This window comes from Phyllobates terribilis, unplaced genomic scaffold (genome assembly GCF_046119375.1).
Source record: "Phyllobates terribilis strain yellow unplaced genomic scaffold, ASM4611937v1 Scaffold_8__6_contigs__length_399053987, whole genome shotgun sequence".
In the NCBI taxonomy this organism is placed as follows: Eukaryota; Metazoa; Chordata; class Amphibia; order Anura; family Dendrobatidae; genus Phyllobates; species Phyllobates terribilis.
This window is the reverse complement of record NW_027362768.1, coordinates 24,246,102-24,267,003: the sequence shown is the minus strand read 5'-3', so window position 1 is coordinate 24,267,003 and position 20,902 is coordinate 24,246,102. Positions and strand designations below refer to the sequence as shown.

Here is a 20,902-nt window from a genome sequence, read left to right as displayed (position 1 = left end):
TTTGAATCACCATCTTTTTTCCTGATTTAAAAATAAAATTCTAAATCACTAATAATCATGTTCTGTATCACCACATTAAAATCTGATCAATTAAAATGTGAAATTTCTTAACCCATACGTTAAAAGCCATAGCTAGTGTTGAGCGATACCTTCCGATATCGGGAAATATCGGATCGGATTGGATCGGACCGATACCGAAAAAGTATCGGATATCGCCGATTCCGATACCGGAAACCAATGCAAGTCAATGGGACAGAAATATCGGAATGAAAATAAACCCTTTCTTTCCTTGTAGGTTAATTCTACATGAAGGAAAACAACTAAGAATAATGTAGAATGTATTGGGGGAGGTGGGGGAGACAATAAAGGCATAGAGGTTTAGCCCAGTCAAATGGAATAGCAGGAATTACTATTTTTTTATTATGTTCTGAGTTACGGAAATATTAACTATGTTAAGTATTTTTATATTTTGTCAGATATTTATGTTTCACTACTTCCATGCTCTTCACCTTCTTTTTTACTTCTCCCACACTTTCTCCTTCATCATCCTCAGCATCTTTTTCATCCACTTCTTCTTCACCTTCTTCTTCTTCACCTTCTTCGTATTATTCATTTTTTTACATTCTTCATATTCTACTTCTTCATCTTCTTCATATTCTTCTTCTTCATCATATTCTTATTTGTGACAGGCATTCCTGTAGTTGTTATCTATAAAAGGTTGGACATTACACCTTTTGCTCTGCCCGTCACAAAAGATTTACAACAGGATTTGTCCGCGTTCAGTTTGGCCTGCAGCAGCAGGTCTTTTCCAGGGGCACCACGAGGAGGAACGGACTCACCCCCATACACTGCTTAGTCATCTTCTGCTTATAATTTAGATATTATCTTTTGCTCTGATTTTTAGTCTTATGCTTAATGTTCTTCCGCTTTTTGTTCTGCAGCTTCTTGTATTTCTGCTTCTTGGTTTTCTGTCTCTTGTTCTTCTGTATCTTGGTGCTTGTCTTCTCTTCTTTGTCTTCTTGGTCAACTTCTTCAGGGTCATCTTCTTGGTCTTCTTCGGGGTGGTCTTCAGGGTCGTCGTCTTCGGGGTCCTCGTCTTCGGGGTCCTCGTCTTCTTCGGGTTGGTCTTCTGGGTCCTCGTCTTCGGGGTCCTCGTCTTCTTCGGGGTGGTCTTCAGGGTCCTCGTCTTCTTCGACGTGGTCTTCAGGGTCCTCTTCTTCAGGGTCATTGTCTTCGGGGTCCTCGTCTTCTTAGGGTTGGTCTTCAGGGTCCTCGTCTTCAGGGTCCTCGTCAGGGAGATCCAGAGTGATTACCAAGAACCATTTCAAAAAGCTTGAACTTGGAAATGTAGCAGAATGTACAAGAAAGCTGAGGAACTACCGAGGACCAGCTGACGGTACTGGAACCCGGATGGGTAGCAGAAGATACAAGAGCCAATGGAACTACCGAGGACCAGCTGATGTTACTGGAACTCGGTTACTAAGCAGGAGGTACCTGTGCCAGAAAGCACTACCAAGGACCAGCAGACGTTGGTGGAACTTGGATACCGAGAAGGAGGCACCTAATCCAAAGGCACTGCCGAGAACCAGCTGACGGTACTGGAACCCGGATGGGTAGCAGAAGGTACCCATGTAAAAAAAAGTTCAAGGCCGCGAGCCGGCCGCAGTTACCAAAACCCACAGTCCTACAGGGGGTGCTTGTCCTATTGGCAATATGGAACCAGCCTTCATTGCCAGATCCCGCAGCCCACATAGGAGTCACCTAAACTGCAGGCACCATAGAGTCGGCTAACCCGACCGCAACACGACAGGACAACGCATTGGAGGCAAAGTGACGTTGACACTACCCGGAAACAGCTGGCGTGCTGGAACCAGGCTGGGCAGGAGGGAGTACCCGTGCCAAAGACACTGCCGAGAACCAGCTGACGGTACTGGAACCCGGATGGGAAGCAGAAGATACAAGAGCAAATGGAACTACCGAGGACCAGCTGACGGTACTGGAACCCGGATGGGTAGCAGAAGGTACAAGAGCCAATGGAACTGCCGAGAACCAGCTGGCGGTGCTGGAGCCCAGGGTAAATACTAAAAACAGAGGAGCCAGAGGTGTATTTGGAGGAGGTTTTAAATCCGTAGTACAGTGGATGTGGACAAAGCAGGAGAATTTGCCGGACACACAGCTGGGGATCAGCTGACGTTACTGAACCCCAATAACACTGGAGCAAGTGTTGACTGTGCAGACGGCACTTCCGAGCGCCAACTGGCGGTGCTGGAGCCCAGGGATAAGAATGAAAACAGAGGAGCCAGAGGTGTAATTGGAGCAACTTTAAAATGTGTAGTACAGTGGATGTGGACAAAGCAGGAGAAATTGCCGTCCGCACAGCAGGGGAACAGCTGACGTTACTGAACCCCAATAACACGGCAGCAAGTGTTGACTGTGCAGACGGCACTTCCAAGCGCCAACTGGCGGTGTTGGAGCTCAGGGATAATACTGAAAACAGAGGAGCCAGAGGTGTAATTGGAGCAACTTTAAAATCTGTAGTAGTGAGAATGTGGACAGAGCAGAAGAAATTGCCGTCCGCACAGCAGGGGAACAGCTGACGTTACTGAACCCCAATAACATGGTAGCAAGTGTTGACTGTGCAGACGGCACTTCCGAGCGCCAACTGGCGGTGCTGGAGCCCAGGGATAAGAATGAAAACAGAGGAGCCAGAGGTGTAATTGGAGCAACTTTAAAATGTGTAGTACAGTGGATGTGGACAAAGCAGGAGAAATTGCCGTCCGTACAGCAGGGGAACAGCTGACGTTACCGAACCCCAATAACACGGCAGCAAGTGTTGACTGTGCAGACAGCACTTCCGAGCGCCAACTGGCGGTGCTGGAGCCCAGGGATAAGAATAAAAATAGAGAGGAGCCAGAGGTGTAATTGGAGCAAGTTTTAAATAAGTAGCACAGTGAATATGGACAGAGCAGGAGAAATTGCCGTGAACACAGCAGGGGAACAGCTGACGTTACTGAACCCCAATAACACCGCAGCAAGTGTTGACTGTGCAGACGGCACTTCCGAGCGCCAACTGGCGGTGTTGGAGCCCAGGGATAAGAATGAAAACAGAGGAGCCAGAGGTGTAATTGGAGCAACTTTAAAATGTGTAGTACAGTGGATGTGGACAAAGCAGGAGAAATTGCCGTCCGCACAGCAGGGGAACAGCTGACGTTACTGAACCCCAATAACACGGCAGCAAGTGTTGACTGTGCAGATGGCACTTCCGTGCGCCAACTGGCGGTGTTGGAGCTCAGGGATAATACTGAAAACAGAGGAGCCAGAGGTGTAATTGGAGCAACTTTAAAATCTGTAGTAGTGAGAATGTGGACAGAGCAGAAGAAATTGCCGTCCGCACAGCAGGGGAACAGCTGACGTTACTGAACCCCAATAACATGGTAGCAAGTGTTGACTGTGCAGACGGCACTTCCGAGCGCCAACTGGCGGTGTTGGAGCTCAGGGATAATACTGAAAACAGAGGAGCCAGAGGTGTATTTGGAGGAGGTTTTAAATCAGTAGTACAGTGGATGTGGACAGAGCAGGAGAAATTGCCGTCCGCACAGCAGGGGAACAGCTGACGTTACTGAACCCCAATAACACGGCAGCAAGTGTTGACTGTGCAGACGGCACTTCCGAGCGCCAACTGGCGGTGTTGGAGCTCAGGGATAATACTGAAAACAGAGGAGCCAGAGGTGTAATTGGAGCAACTTTAAAATCTGTAGTAGTGAGAATGTGGACAGAGCAGGAGAAATTGCCATCCGCACAGCAGGGGAACAGCTGACGTTTCTGAACCCCAATAACATGGTAGAAAGTGTTGACTGTGCAGACGGCACTTCCGAGCGCCAACTGGCGGTGTTGGAGCTCAGGGATAATACTGAAAACAGAGGAGCCAGAGGTGTATTTGGAGGAGGTTTTAAATCAGTAGTACAGTGGATGTGGACAGAGCAGGAGAAATTGCCGTCCGCACAGCAGGGGAACAGCTGACGTTACTGAACCCCAATAACACGGCAGCAAGTGTTGACTGTGCAGACGGCACTTCCGAGCGCCAACTGGCGGTGTTGGAGCTCAGGGATTACAGTTCAGGTGGTAGAAACATGAACAGAACAGGAGACCTGGATACTGTTGCCAACCAATTATTTATTCTGGAAGAGGACTGGCAAATTCATGAGAGATCCAGGCCTTGTTCATTTTGAGAAAAGTAAGCCGGTCAACGTTATCGGAGGATAGTCCATTGCGACGGTCTGTTAGTACACCACCTGCGGCACTAAAGACGCGTTCCGATAATACACTAGCAGCAGGGCAAGCTAGCACCTCCAGTGCATACTGACTAAGCTCTGGCCATGTATCCAGCTTACAGACCCAAAACTTGAAGGGAGAAGAGCCGTCTGGGAGTACACTAAGAGGGCAAGACATGTAGTCTGTCACCATCTGACGGAAACGTTGCCTCCTGCTGACTGGAGCCGTCTGTGATGGTGTAGACATTTGTGGCGGCGGGGACACAAAACTTTGCCACATTTCGGCCATACTGGTCTTGCCTTGTGCTGAGGCGCTGCTTCTGCTCCCTCTTTGTGCAGAGCTTCCTCCACTGCCTCGACGCACTGAGCTGCTTTGTAAAGCACTAGCAGCACTGCTCTCGGTTGGAATGGAGAACATGATGGAATGCACCAGTGCGTCTTGGTACTCCCGCATTTTACGCTCCCGGTTCAACGGTGTTATGAGGCTTTGTAAGTTGTCCCGGTAGCGAGGATCTAGGAGGGTGGACACCCAATAATCAGCCGTGTTGAGAATGTGGGCGATGCGGCGGTCGTTTCTCAGGCACTGCAGCATGAAATCAACCATGTGCTGCAGACTGCGAACTGGCCAAGAAACGCTGTCCCCTGCTTGAGGCGTGATCTCTGCCTGCTCTGCATCACCCCACCCTCGCTCTAGATACTGACTACTAGAGCATTGTGTACCTCCCTCCTCTGGACAGATGTCTTCCTCATCCATTGACTCCTCCTCATCCTCCTCACAAAGTGTCCCCTGCCTAGGCCTTTGTGAGGAACCACGTTGCGCAGACTGTAGAGAAGCAGATGGCATTTGTGACTCCTCATCCTCCACCTCTTCCAAAACCTCGTCCCTTAGTGCTTGCAGTGTTTTTTCAAGCAGGCAGATAAGGGGGATAGTCATGCTGACTAGTGCATCATCTGCACTCGCCATCCGCGTGGAATAATCGAAGGCACGCAAAACGTGGCAAATGTCCTTCATAGAGGCCCACTCAGTGGTGGTGAAGTGTGAACGGCGCGCACTGCGACTTGTTTGCGCCTGCTGCAGCTGGTACTCCATTACTGCTGCCTGCTGCTCACACAACCTCTCCAACATATGTAACGTTGAATTCCACCTGGTGGGTAGGTCACATATGATGCGATGTTCCGGAAGACATAATCGGCGCTGCAGAGCTGCAATGCGTGATCTTGCATTGCTGGAACGCCGCAAGTGAGCGCACTCTATGCGGACCTTGTGAAGCAGTGCATCAAGATCCGGATAGTCCCTCAAAAAACTCTGCACGACCAAGTTGAACACATGTGCCAGACATGGGATGTGAGTGAGGTTGCCTAGGCCCAGAGCTGCCACCAGATTTCGGCCATTGTCGCACACTACCATGCCTGGCTGGAGATTCGCTGGCACAAACCACACATCACTCTGCTGCTTGATGGCATTCCAGAGCTCCTGCGCTGTGTGGCTTCGATTCCCCAAAGAAATTAATTTTAATACGGCCTGTTGACGTTTGGCCACGGCTGTGCTCATATCGGTCATCATAACAGGTAACCGTTCACGGGTCGATGTGGAGGTAGACCGTGACGGCTCCTGCAGCGCTGATTCAGAGGAACTGGAGTATGAGGAGGAGTCAATGTGTACAGACTGGATTCCTGCAATCCTTGGAGTTGGCAGAACACGTACAGCGCCACTCTCAAGATCTGTACCCGGCTCCACAACATTTACCCAATGGGCAGTGAGGGAAAGGTATCGTCCCTGTCCATGCTTACTGGTCCACGCATCAGTGGTCAGGTGGACCTTGCTACTGACGGCGTTTTGTAGCGCATGTTTAATTTTTCCCTCCACATGATGTTGCAGGGCAGGGACGGCTTGCCTGCTGAAATAAAAGCGGCTGGGCACGTTGTATTGTGGGACTGCCAATGCCATAAAGTTACGGAATGTGTCAGTCTCCACCAGCCTGAATGATAGCATTTCAAGGGCCAGTAGTTTAGCAATGCCAGCATTCAGAGCCTGTGCTCGGGGGTGGTTTGCCGAGTATGGGCGCCTTTTCTCCCATGCCTGTGCTAACGATGGCTGTAGACTGGCCTGGGAGTGTGAGGATGACTGGGAAAGTGGTGCTGTGGGTGGAATTACACTGTGTCTCTGTACAACAGTGCCAGAGATTCTTCCATGGCGATCCTGTGAGGAAGCCGAACCAGCTGTGTGTGAGCTGGAGGAAGAGGCTACAACACGAGCTGAAGAGGTGGTAGGTGGCGCTGTAGGTTGGCCTAGGTCTTCAGTGTGTTTGTGTAACTCCACCACGTGCTTGGTCCGCACATGTTTCCACATATTTGTGGTATTGAGGTTGCTGACACTTTTCCCTCTTTTCACCTTCTGATTACACAGCTTGCATTTGACAAAGCAAATGTCATCTGCAACTGTGTCAAAAAAGGACCAGGCACTGCAAGTCTTGGGAGCGCCCGCTTTGGATTTTGGAAGAGCCATGCTCCTAATGGGTGCCGAAGTGGAGGCTACAGGCAACCAAGTCTGCCCCCTCCCTCTCCCTCCTTTTTGGGCCGTTCGGGGAATCTCTTCCTCAAAGCTGCTCCCACCACCTTCCTGTCCCTCACGCCATGATGGGTCAAGGACCTCATCATCTACACCACCCTCTTCAAACAACTGCTTCTCCTGGGTAGTCTCGACAGCACAGTACGCACCAGAAAGTGGCACCTGAGTCTCATCATCAGATGCGTACTGAGGTGTGCTGCTGACCATAGGCACTGGCCCACCCGCCTCTTCAGATTCAGAGAGACAAAACGGTTGCGCATCACTGCACACTACCTCTTCTTCAAATTCTCGAATTCTGCTTGGCTGGCCCCCTCTTTCCAAGCCAAGAGATTCAGAGAACAGAAGTAGAGATGGCTCCTGTCCAGGGCTCTCTGACTGCCTGGGCAATTTGGCAGGTGGTGAAGAGACAGATGGGTGCTCTTCAGTGCTCAGGACCTGAGAGGATCTGGAACTAATTGAAGTCGATGCGTTAGCTGCCATCCATCCGACAACGGCTTCAATTTGGTCCTCGCGCAGCAGTGGGGTACGGCTAGCTCCTACAAAGCTGCGCATAAAGGACTGTTCCCTGGTAAAACTGGGGGATGCTGAGTCACTGGTGCCCGCAGCAGGCACAGAATCCCCACGTCCTCTCCCTGCAGGCACAGAATCCTCACGTCCTCTCCCTGCAGAAACTCCACGCCCACGACCACATGCCTTACTCCCTGCCTTCTTCATCTTGGTAGACTGATAAAGATAGGCAGAAAAGTACTAAGGGCTTAGTGTGCTTATTCCTGAACAGCTGCTAACAGGTATAAGAAACACTAATTTTATAAAGTGTGGACTAGACTTTAATATGAGCTAATGTGGACTACACAACTGTAAAGTGGAGTGTTTGGTGAACTTTATTTAGGTTTTTTTTTGTCACAAAAAGACACTGGATGTGCCTAAAGATGTAATAACGATAGTATCACAAACTTTTTGTAGCTATTACAATGTAGGAAGGTAACCTACAATGCAATAGATGAGGCTGCAAAAAATAGGCTAATACTAATCTGGCTGGGGCTGCAGGGCCCAAGGCTGCAGAAAGGCTCCTCTATCTACTCCTATATAGTGTGTTTGGAATCAATTTAGCTGAATACGGATGGAACCACCACACTAATAGGAGATATCAGGAAAAATTATGAATTGGCAATAAAGGACAATGTATGAGGCAGTGACACACACTGAGTGCACTACAACCAGACGGGGTTGAAGCACACACTACAGGGTGAGCTGCACTCACACACCAGACCTTGCAGACAGCGGTGAACAGTACAGATGCAGAGCACTGTGCACTAGCGCTGCAAGACCAAAAAAATTTCTCTATCTACTCCTATATAGTGTGTTCGGAACCAATTTAGCTGAATACGGATGGAACCACCACACTAATAGGAGATATCAGGAAAAATTATGAATTGGCAAAAAAGGACAATGTATGAGGCAGTGACACACACTGAGTGCACTACAACCAGACGGGGTTGAAGCACACACTACAGGGTGAGCTGCACTCACACACCAGACCTTGCAGACAGCGGTGAACAGTACAGATGCAGAGCACTGTGCACTAGCGCTGCAAGACGGAAAAAAAATTCTCTATCTACTCCTATATAGTGTGTTTGGAACCAATTTAGCTGAATACGGATGGAACCACCACACTAATAGGAGATATCAGGAAAAATTATGAATTGGCAAAAAAGGACAATGTATGAGGCAGTGACACACACTGAGTGCACTACAACCAGACGGGGTTGAAGCACACACTACAGGGTGAGCTGCACTCACACACCAGACCTTGCAGACAGCGGTGAACAGTACAGATGCAGAGCACTGTGCACTAGCACTGCAAGACGGAAAAAAATTTCTCTATCTACTCCTATATAGTGTGTTTGGAACCAATTTAGCTGAATACAGATGGAACCACCACACTAATAGGAGATATCAGGAAAAATTATGAATTGGCAAAAAAGGACAATGTATGAGGCAGTGACACACACTGAGTGCACTACAACCAGACGGGGTTGAAGCACACACTACAGGGTGAGCTGCACTCACACACCAGACCTTGCAGACAGCGGTGAACAGCACAGGGAACTGTGCACTAGCACTGCAAGGCACAGTGATTTAGAAAGTAGCTTGGGTAAAGCAGTATAGAGCAAATAGGTAGCTAAAACTGTCCCTCAGAACAACAGCGTCCTATCCCTAACTGAATTCACAGCAGAGTGAGCTCAAAATGGCGGCGGTGGCTTTTATAGTGCATCATGACATCATTTCAGCAGCCAATCACAGCCATGCCATTAGTTAAGATGCCTACATGCCTAACAGGATGTGCCCACACTTCTTAGGATCCTCATTGGCTGAATAAAATGAAAATGTCTCATTGCATTATGGGAACTTCCGATTCCGGTATACGATATTGCAAAAGTATCGGAATTAAGTATCGGAATTCCGATACCGCGAATATCGGCCGATACCCGATATTTCAGTATCGGAATGCTCAACACTAGCCATAGCACAAAAAAATGAGAGAATTTTCTGGGGTTTTTTTGCACTTTACCCATAAAAAAATGCAATAAAAAGCAATCAAAACATTTAATGTATCCAAAAATGATATCAATAAATGATATCAATAAAATAAAATTACAAATGTCAGCTCTCCATGCAAAAAACACTTTGAAACACTTGAAAATTGAGACTTTTTTTTAACAAATTCCTGAATTTGTTTTCACCACTAAAGCACTAAAAAAAACCTAAATCATGTTTGGTATCATTATAACTGTACTGACTTGAAGAATAATGATGGCAAGATGTATGTACTGCATAATAAATGCCGTAAAAACAAAACCTAAAAAACAATGTTGTATTTTTCAAATTTACCGTATTTCCCTTTTTCCAGTATATTACAGGAGAAAATAAATTGTGCCATTCAAAACTGCAGCTTGTCCTGCAAGCCCTCATTTGGCTGTATTGACAAAAAAATAAAAAAGTTATCACGAAGGAGAGGAAAAAATGAAAGTGCAAAAACAAAAATTGGTCTTGGCTGATAAAGGTTAATGATCATGAGTCTGATCAAAAAATGTTCACAAATTAAATCATGCGCTTGCCTGTGATACATTTACCAATCACATACTGCACTATTTATTACAAAGAACCCGTTGGATCACAGGTCTCCGCACCTGGTCTCCCACCATCGAGTGCTGATAGGGGCCTCCCAAGTCTCATACATCATCTGTCGAGAGATAAGGATTAGATAAAGGTTTAAATTCAAATATGAAATCCTTTTGTTCTCCTGTATGATAAGCTGCTGCCAGAAGTGTCTGGTAATGGCTTTCTCCCCTTTTCACATTCAAAACATACGCTAAGCGTTGCTGTATATGGGGGAGTCAGGAGAGATAACTATTGGGACAATCAGCGTTTAGCTTTGTAGCAAGCTTAGATATTTATAAAATATTGCAAATTTCCAGAACATATCACGGTTAGGACTCGTTCACATGACCATATTTTTAATCTGAGCGCTGTCCATGGAAAAAATACGGACAGCACTCAGGCCAATGTTATTCAAGATGTCTGGTCAGATGGCCACTACTGTACACAGATCGAATAACGCATCCAAAAAATAGCAGCATGCACTATTCTCTTCCTTATTTTGGAAGATGCTGGCCTATTCAAGCCTATGGAAAAAGTCAAAGAATCTCATATCAAATAACAGAAATAAATGGGATAGGGAAAGTCAGCTCACCACTTTCCGCAGTACTTATGTCCAATGAAGATCACCACTCGGAGCCGTCCAAGTCCAGAACGTGGATCAATATAGAGAGAGAAAGATATCCTCCAGCGATGGAAAAAAAATTCAACAGGGTATACCATGATTTTATAACAGAATAATAACGCTTTTTCTCCATTTTTATAAAAAATACCAAATTGAATTTACATTTTTTTTCATTGCTGGAGGATATCTTTCTCTATATACACCGCGTGCAGAATTATTAGGCAAATTAGTATTTTGATCATATGATACTTTTTGTACATTTTGTCCTACTCCAAGCTGCATAGGCTGGAGAGCCAACTACCAATTAAGTAAATTTGGTGATGTGCATCTCTGTAATGAGGAGGGGTGTTGTCTAATGACATCAACACCCTATATAAGGTGTGCTTAATTATTAGGCAACATCCTTTCCTTTGGCAAAATGGGTCAGAAGAGAGATTTGACGGGCTCTGAAAAGTTCAAAATTGTGAGATGTCTTGCAGAGGGATGCAGCCGTCTTGAAATTTCCAAACTTTTGAAGCGTGATCACCGAACAATCAAGCGTTTCATGGCAAATAGCCAACAGGGTCGCAAGAAGCGTGTTGGCCAAAAAAGGCGCAAAATAACTGTCCATGAATTGAGGAAAATCAAGCGTGAAGCTGCCAAGATGCCATTCGCCACCAGTTTTGCCATATTTCAGAGCTGCAACATTACTGTTGTATCAAAAAGCACAAGGTGTGCGATACTCAGGGACATGGCCAAGGTAAGGAAGGCTGAAAAACGACTACCTTTGAACAAGAAACATAACATATAATGTCAAGAATGGGTCAAGAAATATCTTAAGACTGATTTTTCAAAGGTTTTATGGACTGATGAAATGAGCGTGACTCTTGATGGGCCAGATGGATGGGCCAGAGGCTGGATAAATAAAGGGCAGAGAGCTCCACTCCGACTCAGACGCCAGCAAGGTGGAGGTGGGGTACTGGTATGGGCTGGTATCATCAAAGACTAACTTGTGGGACCTTTTCGGGTTGAGGATGGAGTGAAGCTCAACTCCCAGACCTACTGCCAGTTTCTGGAAGACAATTTCTTCAGGCAGTGGTACAGGAAGAAGTCGGTATCATTCAAGAAAAACATGATTTTCATGCAGGACAATGCTCCATCACATGCATCCAACTACTCCACAGCGTGGCTGGCCAGTAAAGGTCTAAAAGAAGAAAAAATAATTACATGGCCCCCTTGTTCACCTGATCTGAACCCCATAGAGAACCTGTGGTCCATCATAAAAAGTGAGATCTACAGGGAGGGAAAACAGTACACCTCTCGAAACAGTGTCTGGGAGGCTGTGGTTGTTGCTGCACGCAATGTTGATCGAAAACAGATCAAGCAACTGACAGAATCTATGGATGGAAGGCTGTTGAGTGTCATCATAAAGAAAGGTGGCTATATTGATCACTAATTTTTTTGGTTTTTGTTTTTGCATGTCAGAAATGTTTATTTCTAAATTTTGTGCACTGATACTGGTTTACCTGGTGAAAATAAACAAGTGAGATGGGATTATATTTGTTTTATTAAGTTGCCTAATAATTCTGCACAGTAATAGTTACCTGCACAAACAGATATCCTCCTAAGATAGCCAAATCTAAAAAAAAACACTCCAACTTTCAAAAATATTAAGCTTGGATATTTGAGTCTTTTGGGTTGATTGAGAACATAGTTGTTGATCAATAAAAAAAATAATCCTCTAAAATACAACTTGCCTAATAATTCTGCACACAGTGTAGGATCCCAGATATATCAGATGGCATATAGTACAACCATATGGCATCTGATATTTCTGGATTCATTGACATTATTATCATAGAAAGCTGTATCTGCTTTTGTAAATTTAATTCACTGCTGATATATAATAACGGATGACAAAATAGATAAAAAATTCGTCCATTTTTTTATGGATGGAAATCAGACAGTTTTTTTATACTCTGGTGTGAACTTAGCCTTAGACTTGTTTGCGCCTCAAATAGCTGAATCAACAAATGGTTATTTTCTATCATTTATGATATCAGTAAAAACATTAACAAATAAAAGTAAAGATTTGGGCTTCTCTTTATTATCAATTTATGGCATTTTTTCTTGCTGTTGAAAAATGCAGTGAAATGTGGGCATGGCTTACAGGAACTGGGAGTGGCCTCCACTTTTTAGTGAGGTTTTTTATTATAAAAGCAAGAAAAGTGGGAGTGGCTTACTGTAACTGGGCGTAGCCCATAGTTTTTAGACAGATATATTATAAAAAAATAAATAAAGTAGAAAATGGTGGAACATTGGTGGCACTCTATTGCCTACCCAATATTTACATTATTAAGAAATCAATGTATATATCAGTTGTTTTGCAGTTGAAGATCGCAGTGAACAGTTGGAGTGACTTGCTAGAGCTGGGCGTCTCCTACACTATTTAATCAGATTTACTAACACAAAATTCTGAAAATGTGATAAAATCATTGGAAATCTACGCCTGCACATGGTAGGCATATATTTCCTTTGCAGACCTTAGGACAGTCCAATTATTTTTTTTAAATAAATTTAGTATTATTGACTCAAATAAATGTTTTTAAACAAATGTATGAAATGCCATTTTTTATAAGTATGGGTCAATGTGTTCAGCTCCCAATAGGAAAGTCATGGTCTCTGTATATTCAGTTAGTACATGGGAGGTATGAATTATTTAAAAAAACAAACATATTGAAATAAAAAAATTGGCTTGAACTAATGAAACAAAAAAAGGAAACATCCCATATGACATATTTTCGAATAATTTTAATATCCATATCATGCACTGTATAGTCTTTCCATCCGGTGCGTCTCTGGAAAAAAAGTGAATTTGTTCTGATACTGAAAGCATGAGTGAATTTAGGTCAGATGAAAGAATTCCTGCAGAAACATCGCTTTTCTGCTCCAGTTCCCTCACTCGGCCACTGGACGCAGAGCAAACGCCGTCACTTAAATTATGTCGTTTCCATCATCGCTGGTACATAGGCCACCGGAGACAGACCGCAGAGACCGCAAAAGTCCCCGCGGGTGTGTGAGAGAGTGAGGGCAGCATTTCCTCGCCTCCTAACCCTGACAATGCGCATTAGGATTCCTGTAACTGTAAAGAGAAATTTCATGTAGGTTTTCACCCCAACGCTTGCGGCAAACAAAGTGCTTGGTTTATTTTTGTTCTGTTCTCACCCTCTCTCCTCAGCCTACCCATATGACGCAGTAGATGGGATAGAATTGGATATCTGCACATATTCATATTAATGTATTGTTTTATTAAGATAATGATATTGTGTGTAAATGATAGGGCAGGCAAAACGATGAGAGGTTGCCCTTAACATCCAATCAAAAGGCAATTTTAATTTAACCAATTCTGGTTAGATAGTAAAAAAAAGTAATCTTATTGGTTGCTACTAATGATCTTGTTTTTTTTTTGTTTGTTTGTTTTTGTATGTTCATTTATTATTATTATTTAATTATTTTTAAGGCACCATTGATTCCATGGTGCTGTACATGAGAAGGGTTTACATACAAAATCCAAATATAAATTACACTAAACAAACTAACAATGACAGACTGATACAGAAATGAGAGGGCCCTGCCCTTGCGGGCTTACAGTCTACAGGGTAATGGGGATGGAAACAGTAGGTTGGGGGGTTCCGGCAGCTCCGGTGGTGGTGGATTGGTCATTGCAGACTGTAAGCTTTCTTGAAGAGATGCGTTTCCAAGTTCCATCTGAAAGTTCCGAATGTGTATAATCAGACATGTTGGGGCACAGGATTAAAGCAGATGAGGAACATATAAGTGTGGAGGAGAGAAGGAGGTCTTGGGGGGACCGGAGATGATGTGTTGGAAGATATCGGGAGATTAGTTTGGAGATATATGGAGGAGATAGATTATGGGTGGATTTGTACTTATTGATTTACAATGAACAATGAGTTATCTGTGTAAGATTCTGGTCATATCTGTCCTTCTGGCTCCATTCCAAGCCTCTATGGTTAAGTTCCCATGATTAGTTTTTAACACTTTAAAAAAACGCAGCGTCTAACTGTTCCAGCAAAGTGGATGGTATTTATAGGAATCTCATGCTCACTGTGCACTTTTTTATGCAACGTAAATCGACCTGCGGTGCGTGTTTCAAATCCGCAACATGTCAATTTATCTCGCGAATGACCGTTTTATGTGCGTTTTTTCCTCATAGACTTGCATTAAATGCAGAAAATCTGCAGGTAAAACAACGCATGCAATCCGCACATAACTCTGTCAATAAAGGTTTGTCAAAGACAAATAACAGGAAGCGTTAAAAACAAAGCAGCTTTATTTGTACCATGACATACCAAGAGACATAAGCATAAAAGTAATAAAAATGCATGTAAAAAATGCAATGGAAAAAAATGCAAGTAACCTAATAGGTACATAAATGGTGCAGAAAATCTGCAACATTAAAACCTTAACAAATACTTAATGTGAGAACGTAGCCTAATAGATCTAGCAAAAAACACTGAACAATACAGGGCAGCATGCTGCACAAGTTTAATTGGTAAATAATGGAAACCAGATAGATTCCAATATTGTCAATGGGATCTGTCATGCGCAGTTAGTGTTCATCATAAGATATGGAGCAGATCCACGGAGATGAAGAACTTAGAAGTGACATTTTTGCTACATTTAGAGACTTCTATTTATGATAATATAATCATTTGGGGCGTAAATAATATATTATCGACACCACATCTCCAGTTTTATGTGCTGTTGAGAACGATGATTTTTAGAAAAGTATGAAATTCATTTCACCCAACGAACGTTTTGCTCTTCATCGGCTTGCAATGACAGGCTGACAATTGTGAAATGAGCATTCTTAGGAATGATTGTTCACAATTATCGGCCTATCAATTAGGCAGGTTGAACTTGGCACCAGCCAGACAATCATTTTGATAGTTTATTTGCTAATTTTTCTATTATACAGCTGCTATATGTGTATTTAAATTTAATTACATATCAAAACTATACTGTAGATTATATCATTAAAATGGAATAAAGGGTTGTGAATTGTCCTAAAAATACCACAATAAACCCTAGAGAGAAGTACTGTACTCTAAAATCAGCTTCAGATGGTAAGTTATCCCCTCTCTGCTGATGGACCTGAGTGAGTGCCATTGTCGCGGGCATGTCATTGTATCAGAGTTTGGACTAAGTAAGGAACTTGTGGTACTCTAGTTTGCCGGCCTGACTCCGGGAGTTGGAATGAAATTGAATGTTTATTTCTGGGTAGTTTTATATAATTAACCTTTGATAAAACAGAAGTCCTGGGTCAAAAGCGATGAGTAATGTGTACCATAGAATAAAGAAAGGAGAGTGGGTTGTGAAATGTCAGAGTGTATTGGATTCTGGGGCTGCCTAATGTCAGTAGTCTTTATGTCTTTGTAGCAATGATTTAGACCTAGACCTTCCATCCTAATTGTAGGTGACAGTTGTTTAAATACGGTAATAGGTGCAGATCACAACTATGTGGGCAGGAATGGATATGTTTCTCAGTTTTCTGTGGCTTTATCCTTGCACCTCTGGTTTTCTTGAATTTTAACCGCCTGTCGATCTGCAGCTTTATTTCTGGAATCAGGTCAATGTTAATCCCTTCTATGATTTAGAGCTCAAAATTGGGAGTGCTCTGACTTTAATCTAGCGATTAATGATGTAAACTGTAATGCTGGGCATAGACTATATACATTGACTTACTGTATATGTGTTATGTACAGACATGTCCTGTCTAAACTGCCCTGTTAGCTTGAGATATACCAAGATGAGTGGCAAGAGGTGATCAGATTTGCTGCACTCTGTTGTGAATATTGCATTTTTTTCCAAAGCTGAAGTGGTATGGTAAGGTAGAACACATCTGTGTATATTTCCATACCAAGAGACAATCACATATACAGAACATATCCACTTCAAAATAATGCCTGCTAATGTAAATCCTAATGATTTAAACGATTATTCCTGCCGATACTGCAAAAGGTGAATTTATCATTAGGTACTGATGCCTGTGCCTGTAGGTGGCATGGACACAATGAATTACGTTATTCAACACAGGGAGCATTTCAAAGAAAAATCTAATTTTATAGAGATTTACTTCCGGACCTTTAAAAATCTGTAGATGCTTCACAGTAACATAAAAGGGGGTTGTCCGGTGAAAACAAGTTGCCGACCACTGCCAACAACTTGCCGACCACTGCCAATCGCAGAATGGAGACTTTGTATCCCCAATGGGGAACTTTTATCCCCATTACAAAATAAAGGGGCATATCAGAATCCTGATTGCTGCTTCATTCTTACTCTTTTGCCAGAAAAGCCGAGCACAGCCCTACAAGGAATAAATGGAGTAGCAGTGGAGCATGCACACTGTCACTCTAATGGGGACAAAAGTTCCCCATTCTACCTATCGGGTGCACATCTCAGTGGTTGGACCCCCACAGACCAACAAATTATCACCTATCTTGTGTGCGAATGTCCCAGCCAAAGTCCAGACCTAAATCCCATTGAGGCTATGTGCCCACGATGCAGAAATGCTCCGGATTTTTCCTGAGTGTTTCTGCATCTCCCTGGCAGAAAAAACGCATGCGGATTGTACATGCATTTTTTCAGCCAGGGACAAGCGTTTGTCACGTGGCGTGCGAGTTGTCAAGCGCTTTCCAAGCGATTTTAGCATCACTTGGAAAGTGCTTGACAACTTGGTCACACTATATAAATCCATGCAACCGGCATAAATTTTATATAGTGTGACCAAGTTAGTTAAAAAAAAAAGAAGAAAAATGGTAAAAAAAAACAACAAAAAACATTATACTCACCTTCCGATGGCCCCCAGTCTCCTTCTCCGGTCTTCCCGGTGTCTCTCGGTGGTGTAAAAGGACCTTCCATGACGTCATTTAGTCATGTGACAGGTCACGCGACCGCCGACGTCAGCAGTTGCGTGACCTGTCACATGACTAAATGATGTCATGGAAGGTCCTTCTAGACCATCGCGAGCTGCCGGGGAGCCAGGACGCATCACACAGGAGACCAGGGGCCATCAGAAGGTAAGTATAATGTGTTTTTTTTATTTTCAAATCTTTTTTTTTTTACAGGTACTATGGTACCCGGGTCTGGATGAGAGTCTCCTCTTCTCCAGACCCGGGTACCATCCGCACATTGAATCGCTTAATATCCGCATGTGCACATGTAGTCATGCGGATATTAAGTGATTCAATGCAAGTCAATGGCGGTGAAAACGCAGCGATTCCGCAAAATAATTGGTAGTGCTGCGGATTTTTCTGCAATGATAATCCGCAGCTGAAATTTCTGCAGCATGTGCACAGCACATGCGGATTATCATTGGGGAACATAGCAGACCTACTAACAAGCGTTTTTTAAGCATTTCTGCAGTGGAATTGCCGCTGTGGAAACGCTTAAAAAGCGGATAGTGGGCACACAGCCTGAGACTCTGTGGCAAGACTTGAAATTTGCTGTGAACAGACGCCTCTATCCAATTTCACTGTGCTAGAGATAGTCTGCAAAAATGTCAGCCTCTAGATGTGCCAAACTGGTAGAGTCACACCACAAAAGACTTGCAGCAGTAATACAGCGAAAGGTGGTCCTGCAAAATATTCACTCAGTGGGGCTGAATACAAAGACAGCACAAAGAGCTTCTGTAAAGTCTTAGCCTAAGACTACTATACATGACAAACTGGAAAATAAGTGTGAGACATTTCAGGAGTTTTAACTAGATACATTGTAAGAATCTGATGAATGTATGTTACATCACACATCATTAGGTAAAAGCCAAAGGATTTCTTATATATATGCTCGCTATATGTCTAAGTCTGGGTTCAGATGGACATATTTATAATCCACATCCAGACCACAGTGCACAGACTGACCACGGTCTCCTGACCAGAACCCACAGTTTCTTATGTGTCTATAAGTGTGTCTGTAAGTTAAGGTCAGAAGACGCTCGGTCTGTCCAGGCATTGAAGTCCATATAGGGGGTCTTATTATTGGAATCTAGATGAACACTCTAACATTACAGTTTGACAGCCAGGGCAAATCCCTCCAGCTTCCATTCACTTAATATGAATTGATCTATCTTGCATTCATATTAATGGAATGATAAGGCTATATGATGGAATTCCAAATTTGTAATATATTAGTTTAGATTCACCAGTGGTACAATGTCTTATAAGACATTTCTTATTTTCTCCTTTAACACCTGATTTATGTATCTGCTCATACACAATGGTTCTGAGATTGTTGGAAAAATGATAGAATTTCTTGGCTCTACAGATTTTTGTTATAGCAAAAATAACTATTTTCTTCTGTGTTTTTCCTGCAGAACATCCATCTTGACATCCTGCCAGCTGTTCTACGAGCTCGCTGATTACTCATCCTTCTGTAATTACCTCAGCTGACTACAGGGTATCAATTAAATAAATCTTTCAGCAAGTCTTGAGAACGGGTTAATCCTGAAGTCTACAGCACAAAGGATATACAAAGCATATTTCCATGTCTGTCGAAAATATATCGTTTGGATCCTAAGTGCTTGCGTTGGACACGATTCAATGGCAGCTAGCTTTCATTTGGATACTGTTCAAGTTAATGGATGCCATATGCCTGTCATGATGAACATTCAACGCTGTCGGTGAGTTTGGTATATAAAGGCAAACCATCGATCGTTGACTGTACATCACGGCAAGACTGATGACTGCTGTTTTTGTCTCCCATCTTTCCTTATGGATTCTTTACCCTATATTGATCATTTTATGGAAACTTTTATTTTTGGCTTGACAGTGCCCAATTTAACCATAAACATCCAGTTATTTATCAAGTGATGATAGTTAAGTATTTATGGAGAACACAAAGTAGGATGGGAATACTAAGGCAGAGTAAATATAGTGCGACTTCAAGGGCTTGTCTCAAGAAACAATCCTTTATTACACCAGAATTCAGAAACTCCCAACGATCAGCAGTTATTGCTAGGGCCATGATGCCGCTACTGTAGAGAATATCTAGCATCATGTGGAAGCCATTGATGACCAGGTACACATGAGCAAGAGCTGCTCAGTTTTTTAGGAAGTGGACTAAAGTAGGCGAACCATCTCCAGTCTCCATGTTTCTCTTAAGAAGTGATATAGCATATGTACAGGCATTGCCTGAGTGAAGCAACCCCTCTAACCCTTCGTTCCCATCTGTTTTCTTCATTTATGTTGTTCTACTTCCTTCATTTTCTGCTCTTATGAGGAAGTGCCACCAATAGCATCTGATGGGCCCCATTGACTATAATAGGTTCCATCAAGCTTCCGCCTTGCTGTTTTTTTACTGCACAAAATAGTGCAGCTTGCTGAGCTATTTTGTCTGGTATTTCTATTGAAGATGTAAGCAAAGGCTAAGATGAATGTAATATTAGCACATTGTTAGACTTTTTATATCATTAATGTACAACTTGTCAAACATCTATGCTCCTTGCATGGCTAAGAAAGAAAATGAGACACATTGTTATAATTTTTGGCATACCTTGGATAATCACCTATGATGGATGCTGAATATAGGGATTCATGTTCATTCCACTTGTGAAAACATTCACTATATGTCCTCCATGTTCCTACATGATTCAGTTTTGGATATTTTTTCTTTCACTAAACCTAATTACCATGTTCAAGTTGTTATTACCAGTTTTAATTTTTCTGAGTGCTTGTTATAACCCATAAAAAATGATCTACAAAAAGCTGCTTACATTCAAGAAAACTGAATGGAAGGTCACAATTAACATTCATTGCTGTCGGTGGGTTGTTAGAAGAATAAGCTCGCTGAACGATGAATGCAACTGTGTCCCTTTTTGTACAGGAGCTATGGTTTCCAATATGGATTATGGATTCAAAAATCTGAAACAAAAATTCCATCCCCCAAAGTTTTTTTAAGATATGTCTGTAATGTAGTGCACTGTAGTAATATTAAAATACTGATTGCTGTCTTCCCTGGTTTCTATTGCCATTCTGGTCCTCTTCTAGGTCACGTGAGCTCTCCTCTTCTTTTGCATATATATACTGACGAGTCCAATGAATATTGACTGCATCAAAGAAAATAGAATAAAATTTGACAATGGTACAAAACCATTGACAAGACTAGAACCATGTATTGTAACTTGAACTATTTTCACATGCAATTACATTTATAGTGGGGAAAATAAGTATTTGATACACTGCCAATTTTGCAAGTTTTCCCACCTACAAAGAATGGAGAGGT

The 20,902-nt window shown here is 43.1% G+C and overlaps 1 long non-coding RNA gene across 1 annotated transcript in view; it reads left to right on the top strand.

The window, feature by feature from the left end:
• The window catches only part of LOC141156664 (uncharacterized), a 120,134-nt gene extending 99,504 nt beyond the window's left edge, over positions 1–20,630 (top strand). The window contains exon 3 of the long non-coding RNA XR_012247698.1: positions 18,996–20,630. This is a non-coding gene — a long non-coding RNA (uncharacterized lncRNA). The remainder of the gene's footprint in view (positions 1–18,995) is intronic.
• Positions 20,631–20,902: the final 272 nt, after the last annotated feature.